Source organism: Chenopodium album, chromosome 1, assembly GCF_948465745.1.
Source record: "Chenopodium album chromosome 1, dcCheAlbu1.1, whole genome shotgun sequence".
Lineage (NCBI taxonomy): Eukaryota > Viridiplantae > Streptophyta > Magnoliopsida > Caryophyllales > Amaranthaceae > Chenopodium > Chenopodium album.
In genome coordinates, this window is record NC_137834.1 from 66,083,053 (window position 1) to 66,093,348 (window position 10,296).

General features: G+C 37.8%; 1 non-coding gene across 1 annotated transcript; it reads right to left on the reverse strand.

The window, feature by feature from the left end:
- Positions 1–6,847: 6,847 nt before the first annotated feature.
- On the reverse strand, positions 6,848–6,953 carry LOC145565059 (small nucleolar RNA R71). The gene has a single exon (XR_014094957.1). It is a non-coding gene; the product is annotated as a small nucleolar RNA R71 (small nucleolar RNA).
- Positions 6,954–10,296: the final 3,343 nt, after the last annotated feature.

Consider the following 10,296-nt stretch of genomic DNA (forward strand, 5'->3'; position numbering starts at 1 on the left):
TGAAAAGGCTTTTCGTATCGATTTTTAGGATTTAGTGGCGATTGTAAATGAGACGATTTCTCAAAATTATATAAATGTGTAAAAATAGTGTGGATATGTATTATTATGTTTTCCGTATCTATTTTATATGGGAAAACCATGGCAATTGTAAAATGATACGACTTCCTTAATTAATTCACAAACAGATTTGCATATTGTAGCGAATGTATAATCACTACGAAATAATCGCTACGAAAAGACATTTTTTCTTGTAGTGTTTGTTTATGTTCAAGTGAATGCTATACCTAAACCATTTCCCTTAATGTTTTATTTCTTGTTTTAGCATCTTTAGACTTTAGTTTATTTATCTCCTATTCTGGACTAGCTTAATTGTTGATAACATTTGGTGGTGTTTATTCGTTCCCTGTGGTTCGACCCCTATGCTTGCCTTATACTCGTATTAGGTTTGTTTAGGTTGTATAAATTGTATTTGATCTGGGGATAGACAATTGACGACGCGTTTATTCCCTAGTCAAGTTGTCGATAACCTTACTTGTTGGGCCCCATTTTATATATTATAATTTTTATACAATATTTAAGTATTATAATTTTTTTCCATTAGGGCCCCATTTTATTGTTTAGAATAGGGCCCCAAAATTTAACGGGACTGCCCTGCTGGAATTCAAGTGGAATCCTCTATGATTTCTCTCTCTAAGTTATGGTTTCTCTCTCCTCTTACTTGGAATTGCGTACAATAAGAAATAGACAATGTCAAATTATCCATTAACCAAACTCTTAAAATGGAATTGGCACAAGACAATCAAATAACAAAGTTCAAAAATCAATAATAGTAAATAAATAAATTCCAAAAAGCAACGCTTTATTTTCCGAAATGTCACTATTTTAACAAGATACTAGCCTAGTCACTGTGCATACAAGTCTTTTTTTTTTTTTTTTTTTTTTTTTTTTTTTTTTTTTTGTAAAAAATTAAAACAATTATATTAACAAATAAAAGTGATGCTTTAAAGTTTAAAGTAATAATGTTTTTTACTATCAATAATATAAATAAATTTTATCAAAACTACATTTTTTGGCAAAATATAATATTACTTCGTTTATCAAATAATTAAAAAGGAGTTGAATAATATTTTAGGTAAATGTTTATGGAAGAATAATAAACACCAATTAAAACCGAATATATTTTTCATAAGATAATATAAAAGATTTTGAATGATATTATTATAATTGTATCAAATATTCATAAAAAAAAAGTTAAAAAGGAGAGGAGGATTTTGGAGGGAAAAAAAGCACCAGGATGTGACATGCGTCACTCTCGGTGTCTGTTTTAGTATTTAGGTATTGATGATTGATTGTATCAAATGTTCACAAAAAAAAAAAAAAAAAAAAAAAAAAAAAAAGAAGAAGAAGAAGGAAAGGAGGGTTTTGGAGGGAAAAAACTGCACTAGGATGTGATATGTGACAAGGGGTAAACTAGGTCGTCATCTAATTCTCCATTGGTTAAACTAAATTTATAAACACTTAACAAACCTTATACAAGTACGCGGTAAGTCAAGGGTCGAACCCAAAGGAATGAATAGGAACTATGCTATAGTCTAATGTTAAGCTAAATCGAAGAATATCAATGGTTGAGTTTGGTAACTAGAATAACAAGTATCAAGACAAATCAAAGAATTCAATCAATATGCTAAACACTAGGGATATAGGTTTCGCATGCAAGCTCAACAATTATGCTAATTAATAGATCACTCAATTGATTCAAACTTTGCAAGGGACAAACAATAGTTGCAATCAAAGGAATTCAAAGGTTATCTCCTATAAACCAAGCTAGGGTTCACTATGAATGACTAACAAGGAGAATCACAATCAAATTCAATCAATTAAAGCAATTCTCAAATCAAGGGTTCATGTCATTCAAATTTGCATTGCAATCTAGATTAATCTTATAGGTTGATCACTCCTAATCTAATTAATCACATGCACAACTATGTCAACAAATTTAATTGCAACAATTCAATCAATCAATGATCACCAACTAGAAAAAATCATCAATCAAGCATGCTTCCCCTTCTCCCTAGCAACTAATCTACTCACTAATCATGGTGAAGCTAGAAGACAAAACAAATTCAATCACAAACATATTCATTTCAAGCTAAATCAAAAGGAAAAACAATCAATCAACAAATTCTCAAAACTAAATCAAAATCCAAACCACACATTCAAGCATTAAATAAAATTGCAATTGAAGTAAATTCAAAGGAAAGAAATCTCACAAACTTTATTCATTGATATGAAGAAGAAATCCAAACTTGATTGAAGAAGCAATGTTGAATTACAAATCAAATCCAAGAATTACAATCTCTACTTTCTCTCTAGTTTCTCTCTCTAAATACAAAGCAAATGAAATATTATCTAAAATTTAGCTTTCAAAAAGATTTACAAGAGTATTTATAGACAAATAAGAAAAACTGATCGGCCGCGCCTTCTCCAAGAAGATCCCGCGGGCGCGAAGAAATGGGTACGGAACCCATAACTAACTCCGCGAGCAATCTGGGCAAGACCCGCGTCCGCGGGTACTGTAGCCCGCTCCCGTGGCTCAGGGCGCGACAATTTCCCTGTTCCAAGTGAAGACAGGGGGGCCGCAGTCTCTCTATCTGGAGCGGTCTCTCTAGATTCTCCGCGCCCGCGGCTAGACCGCAGCTAGGGCGCGGAGAGTTCCTGCCCAAAATCACCAAAGTGATACACTTAACCCGAGCTTGCGGCCCTCAGGATCCGCGTCCGCGGCAAAGAGAAGAAGCAGAGCGCCCTCTCCGAGCCCTCTCCTAGCCCTCTCCAAGAGGCTTGAATCTCCTTTGCTTAGCTCTTCTTTCTCCTCTTGATTCCTTTGCGAAGCTAAGTCCTAAAGCACCTACAAAAGAATCCTAAGAGAGAAAATAGAAGAGAAAAAGAGCAATATAAAAGAGAAACATAAATAAAACTACATAAGGGAAAGTAAAACACAAAAAAAGAAGAAATAGAGAAACTAAAGGAGAAATGACCAAAATGATAAAAGAAAAGCATGAAAAATAAAGTGAAAACATCCTAAAACACTACCCTATGAGTGCCATAAATGACACTCATCAAATTCCCCCAAGCTAGACTTTTGCTCGTCACGAGCAAAACAAAAGCTAAAAGGAATAAGGAGGGTTTATTTAGAAAAGAAAAGGAGAGAAGAAGAATATACACTAAGACTCACTAACATAGGAATCACGGTTGTTTTTAGCTACAACAAGCCCTTTAAACCCCAAAGTCGCCTATGAGGACGAGTGAGGTCTCGTAAGGGTTTCCTAAGAGTTTAACCCACAACTCTTTGAAATAAAATGAGGCAAAATCATTTAAAAAGAAAAGAAAGTAAAACAAAAATTCAAACAAATAGCTCTTGACAAGGACTTTCACAAACGGTCAATTGCAAATGCATGAACACTTTTCTATATGAAATGGGTATGCATGCTTCAAGATATTCACGGTTTATTGAAACATAAGGTATGGTAAGTGTATAGAACTAATGAGGCGCAATCCACTTTCATCCCAACCAATCTAGCCGCGTTCTCCATATGGTTTCAAATCTTCCCTTAGTAAGCGCCTATATGGTTCCTCGAAGGAACCAGAAAAAGAGTAGAATTTGAGGGTTTCTCGACATCTTGACCTTGCATCCCTTGTCCTTAGGCTTTAATTCATAATGCCCTCCCTCGGTATATGACTCAACTACTAGGTCGAAAGGACTTTCCCAAAGGTTGTAACGTAAGGGCAAAAGGTTAGGGGTAGGCTAAAATTTTTAAAATTTGGTGGTACACCTAGGTTATGAAGCAAAGATTGGCCAAACCTCGACACCAAAACCGAGAAGTCACCAAACAAAAACAAACTAACACCCCCAAGCTTATTCAAAGCTATATACACAAGCATATATACAAAAAGCATAAACGCTTCTCCCCCAAGCTAAAAGGAAGCATTGTCCTCAATGCTTGAAAAGGAAAAGAAATTACATCAAATTTTTTTTGGATTTTCTCATTTTTACTACTATTTCTCCTTGTCTTTTTTTTTTTTTTTTTTTTGTAATTTTTGTATTTTCAATTCTTTCAAAGCAATTGCCCATGCCTATTTAACTTGGGACGGCTTTTACAAATTTGCAATTGCATTGTCCTTGCCTTTTGTTTTACTTTGGACAGCTTTTAATTTATTCACTTACCATTATTCACACAAATATCGCGATATAAACTTGCTTTCAAGAGAACCAAATACCTAAACTTCTTCACCACAAACTCCAACAATAATGATCAATTGCTTCACAAAAACCAAGAATGGAAACGAAAATGAAACAAAAGGCTCAAGAACTAAAGATGTGGCTTGAAAAGAAGGGAAAAGGCTCAAATGGTTAGCAAGAAGGCAAATGTAAACCCAAAGAACTAAAAAGAAAGAAAAAATTTAGAAATGAAAAATTACCACCCTGAAAAGATGCCTTTGTCCTCCCTAGTTGGTTTGGTATCGTGTTTGAGAATTATGAGTCAAGATTCAAGATTAGGTATGCAAAGGTGATGAGCGTAATTTATGGCACTCATAGGGTAGTCTTTTAGGATGATTTCATCTTCCTTTTTATGCTTTCTTATCTTATTTTTGGTCCTTTTTCCTTTAATTCCTTTCTTTCTTTCTTTCCTTGTGTTTTTCGTGTTTTCTTCGTGTTTTCCTTTTATTTGGTTCTTTTTCCCTTTTATTCCTTTTCGTTGTTTGTTTTTGTAGGTACCTAGGATTTGTCTCTGCAAGGGAATCAAGATGGGCTATATTGACTAAGCAAGGAGGAAATAATCGGCTTGGAGAGGGCATGGAGAGGGCATCAAGCCCTGCCAGTCTACCGCGGGCGCGGGTACTGAAGGCCGCGGGCGTGGGCTCTTATGCACCAAATTGGCAGATTTTGACCAGGAACTCTCCGCGGTCTGGCCGCGGGCTTGCTGCGGGCGCGGGTAGTTTGGAGAGCCCGCTCGTACCAGAGAGACCGCGGCCCTCTGATCACCCTTTGGGAGCAGGGAATTCGCCGCACTTTTGTCGCGGGCGCGGGCTAGAAGACCCGCGGGCGCGGGTGTTGCCCCGAAAGCCCGCGGAGTTTTTAATGGGTTCCGTACCCATTTTTCCGCGGGCGCGGGGTTTATTGGAGAGGGCGCGGGAATCCCGTTTTTCTTCTTTGCCTATAAATACACTTGTAATTCCTATTTGAAGATAACTTTTAGATAATTTTCATTAGCTTAATTTTAGAGAGAGAAGTTAGAGATAAGTTCTTGGTATTGGATTTGTATTTCAACATTGGATCAATTGAGCTTGGATTTCTTCATTTTCAATCATTAATGTTAGTAAGATTTTCTTCTTCTAGTTCATCTCTTACTTGATTGATTTAGTTTCATCTTTGATTGTTTGTATTGCTTGGATTTGAATTGGATATTGTAGTTCATATTGCTTTCTCTTGATTTTGATTTAGAATGATAATCAATGCTAATTCTAGTGATTTGTTCTTGAGTTACACCATGATTAGTGAGTAGATTAGTTGCTAGGGAGAAGGGGAAGCATGCTTGATTGATAATTTGTGCTAGTTGATGATGTTTGATTGATTGAATTGTTGCAATTAAATTGGTTGACATAGTTTTGCATGTGATTAATTAGATTAGGAATGATCAACCTATAAGATTAATCTAGATTGCATTGCATTTCTTAATGACATGACCCATCAATTTGAGAATTGCTTTAATTGATTGAGTTTGATTGTGAATTTCCTTGATTAGCCATTCATAGTGACCCATAGTTTGGCCTCTAGGAGATAGCTCTTGAACTCTCTTGATTGCTACTATTGTTTGTCCTTTGCAAAGCTTGAATCAAACGAAGAAATTGTCGATTAGCACGATTATTGAATTAGCATGTGGAACCAATATCCCTTGCATTTAGCTTATTGAATTACTTGATTAGTCTAATTTTGCTATCATAACACCAACCATTTTCTCACTTCAATCTCCGAAATAGCTTGATTTAGGCTAAAGATAACACCAACTAACTCCTTTGGGTTCGACCATATACTTACCTATACTTGTTTTAGGTTGATTTAGGATTTTATAAATAGTGTTTGATTTTGGGATAGGCAATTAACGACTAGTTTATTCCTCTATCAAAATGGCGTCGTTGCCGGGGAGTGAAATTGGTGCTTAGCTTTAGTTGTTGAGTCTATTTCATTTTAATTAAAAAAAATACAAAAAGATTTTGTTTCTTAAGGCTACATTTGTAGCCGTGCTACTAATATTTTCATTGAAGTTTTTCATGCATAGAGCTCGTGATCGATCCATTGTGCCTTTTGACCCGGAAATCGAAAGGACTCTTTCAAGGAGAAGAATTGCTAGTCGATCCTTTGAATTTAGTTCTTCAAGCGAAGAAGGATTTGAAGAGGAACTAGGCATGGGAGATCAACCAAGAGTTGCTTTGAAAGAATTGGGAATTCCCGGTGCGTACAAGTTTGAGAGTGGAATTGCTCCACCTACAACACCGGCGAATGACTTCGAAATTAGGCCGGCTATGATCGCATTGATCGAAAGGAGACAATATAGCGGAGCTAAGAATGAGAGTCCGTTGAACCATCTTAAGGACTTCGAAAAGTATTGCAACACTATCAAAGTGAACGGAGTTTCTGAAGAATTCATCCGGCTAAAGTTGTTTCCATTTTCTCTCATAGGCCGAGCCTTGGAGTGGTTGGATAAGGAGGTAAAGACAAATTTCCTTCGAACATGGGACGAAGTCACCAAGGAATTCTTGTCCCGATTCTACCCACAAAAGAAAACGGCGGAGGCTAGAGCTTTGATTCAAGGGTTCAAGCAAAAACCTAATGAAAGCCTCTACGAAGCATGGGAGAGGTATAAAGAGTACCAAAGGGAATGTCCCCACCACGGAATTCCAACCTATCAAGTCATTCAAATTTTCTATGGTGGCCTAAGTCCTCAAGGCAAATCATGCCTTGATGGGGGTGCCGGAGGTCCCATAATGAATCGGACGGAAGAGGAAGTGGTGGACATTATAGAGGACGTGGTTAAGTACTATAGAGATTGGCAAGATGGTGAAAGGGATTCAACTAGCAAGAGTGGCTCTTTGGTGTACTCTATAGACCATCTAAATGCGATCAACAACTTATCCTCACAAATGACAAACTTGGGGAAAGAAATGACCGCGATCAAGGCCAAGTTAGAAGGCTCATTTTCTTCTCAAGCTTCGAATTCTCCCTCCCAATTTAAGGGGAGAGGTACCTTTTCTAACTCTCAACCCCCTCCTTCTTCAAATAACATGCATAGTGGTTGCTTGTTTTGTGATGCATGTGGATCCTATGATCATGACTCTTGTAATTGCCCTCATGCTTCTCCGGAATGTGGTGATGATTTTGATAATAGTGAGAGTGAGCATGTGAATTATGTGTCAAATAATAATGTGCAAAGGTTTGATAATCAAAGAGGTCAATGGAATAGGAATTACCAAAACCAAGGTAATTTTGACAACTATAACCAAGGTGGTGGTTATAGGAACCAAGGGAACCAAAGTTCTTGTGGCAACTATAACAATCAAGGTTATAGTAGTCAAAATCAAAACAAAAAAATTATGGTAATCAAAACCAAAGTTATGGAAATCATAACCAAGGTAGTGGAAACCATAATCAAGGTTATGGTCAAAATCAAAATAGGGGTAATTGGAACAATCAAGGTAGGGACAATTTTCAAAATAATTCTCAAAGAGGTCCCCCACCCGGATTTGTTCCAAAGACTCAAGGTGAAAATTCCTATTCACAATCTTCTTCTTCTAGGACCAATTTGGAGGAAATAATTGAAAATCAAACCAAGTTGTTGAACGCATATATGGCCGTTAGTGACAAGAAGTTCAATGAAATGATGACCCACAACAAAATGCTCGAAAACCAAATTTCTCAACTTGCTAGTGCTTTGAAAGACCAAGAAAGCCCTTCTTCTTTACCTTCCCAAGGCCTAGATCCCAAGAAACCCGTGAATGTTATTGTTATAAGGAGTGGTAAGGTTCTTGAGGAGAGATTGCCAAGGAGGAGTGATAACAAGGAGGTCCCGAAGGAAGTTTTGGTTGAGAATGAGGGAAGTAGAGAGCATCTTTAGATGAGGTTGTGGTTGAGACACCAGGAGAGGTGAGAGTAGAGAAAGAGATTGTGAAACCCAAGCTCCCTTATCACCAAAAATTCATGAGACACAAGTTGGATGAGCAATTTAGGAGATTTATTGATATGCTCAAACAACTTCACCTTTCTCTACCTTTCACCGATGTGATCAACCAAATGCCTAATTATGCCAAATTCCTCAATGACATTTTGAGCGGAAAGAGGACATGTGATGTTGTGGAGACAATCAATTTGACTGAAAATTGTAGTGCGATCATCATGAACAAAATGCCACCCAAGTTGAAAGACCCCGGAAACTTTTCCATCCCTTGTGCTATTAACAAGATGCAATTTGATAATGCCTTATGTGACTTAGGAGCTAGTGTAAGATTAATTCCATATTTGGTTTATCAAAGACTTGATCTAGGGGAACTCTTACCTTCTAACATTACCTTGCAACTAGCCGATAGGTCAATCAAGTTTCCAAAAGGTAAAGTGGAAGATGTTCCATTGAGGGTTGGGAAGTTTGTGTTCCCGGTGGATTTTGTTGTTTTAGAAATGGATGAAGATTCTACCATTCCAATTATTCTAGGTAGACCCTTTCTTGCTACCTTGGGTGCTATGATAGATGTAAAGTGTGCAAAGATTTCCCTTAAGGTAGGAGATGAGGTCATAGAATTCGATTTGAAAGAAAGCATCCAAGTTCTTCTCTTGAAAATTGCATGATGATTGACTCTCTTGATCATGTTGTGTCTTCCATGAATGATCACTTGCTCACCTCTAACGATGCTCTTGATAATGTTTTGTTGAACAAAGACAAGCTAGGTGTACCGTGCAAGGAGGTAGCGTTATATGAGGAATTGCTTAATGGAAGCATGGAGGAAGTGGATGAACAATTGTGCTTGAAGATCTCAAGCCATGAAGCTTTGCAAGCGGCCGCAACAAAAGAAGGTAAAGGTGTGCCTATGGTAGAGCTCAAACCTCTACCATCACACCTTAGGTATGAATTCTTAGGCCCAAATTCCACTTACCCCGTAATTGTTAGTGCATCCTTGAGCGAGAGCCAAGCTCAAGCGTTATGTTGTGTCTTGAGAAATCACCAAGGTGCTTTGGGCTATACTATCGATGATCTTAAAGGTATAAGCCCCGCTTTGTGCACGCACCACATAACGCTTGAGGAAGGCACCCTTCCTTCTATTGAACGACAAAGAAAGCTACACCCTCAAATGGGAGAGGTGGTGAAAAAAGAGATCACCAAGCTCTTGGATGCGGGAATCATATTCCCCATCTCAAGCTCTAGGTGGGTTTCTCCCGTTCATGTCGTTCCTAAGAAGGGGGGTATCACCGTAGTCAAGAATGAGAGTGGTGAGCTCATTCCAACTAGGACGGTCACCGGTTGGAGGATGTGTATAGACTATAGACGTCTAAATACATCCACCAAAAAGGATCACTTTCCCCTTCCATTCATTGATCAAATGTTAGAGAGACTAACAAGGCACAAGTTCTATTGCTTCCTTGATGGCTATTCGGGATTTTTCCAAATTCCAATCCACCCCGAAGATCAAGAGAAGACAACATTTACATGCCCCTATGGGACCTTTGCCTATAGGAAAATGCCCTTTGGCCTTTGTAATGACCCCACAACTTTCCAAAGGTGCATGATGAGCATTTTTGGAGACATGTTGGAGGAAGAAATGGAGGTATTTATGGATGATTTCTCCGTAGGTAGGGTTTCATTTGAAGAGTGCCTAGTTAATCTTGAGAAATGTTTGGCTCGGTGTGTAAAGGTTAATGTCTTGAATTGGGAGAAATGCCATTTCATGGTGGAGGAAGGGATAGTGCTTGGGCATAAGATCTCTCATAAAGGAATAGAGGTGGATAAGGCCAAAATTGAGGTTATTGAGAAGCTTCCACCTCCAGTGAATGTCAAGGGAGTGAGATCATTTTTGGGTCATGCGGGTTTCTATAGAAGATTCATCAAGGATTTCTCAGTCATTGCCAAGCCCCTTAATGATCTTCTTCAAAAATATGTTGAGTTCGTTTTTGATGATAAATGCTTGGAAGCGTTTAATAGATTGAAGAAGGCCCTAATCTCTACCCCCCATTGTTCAAGCCCTAAGATGGGATTT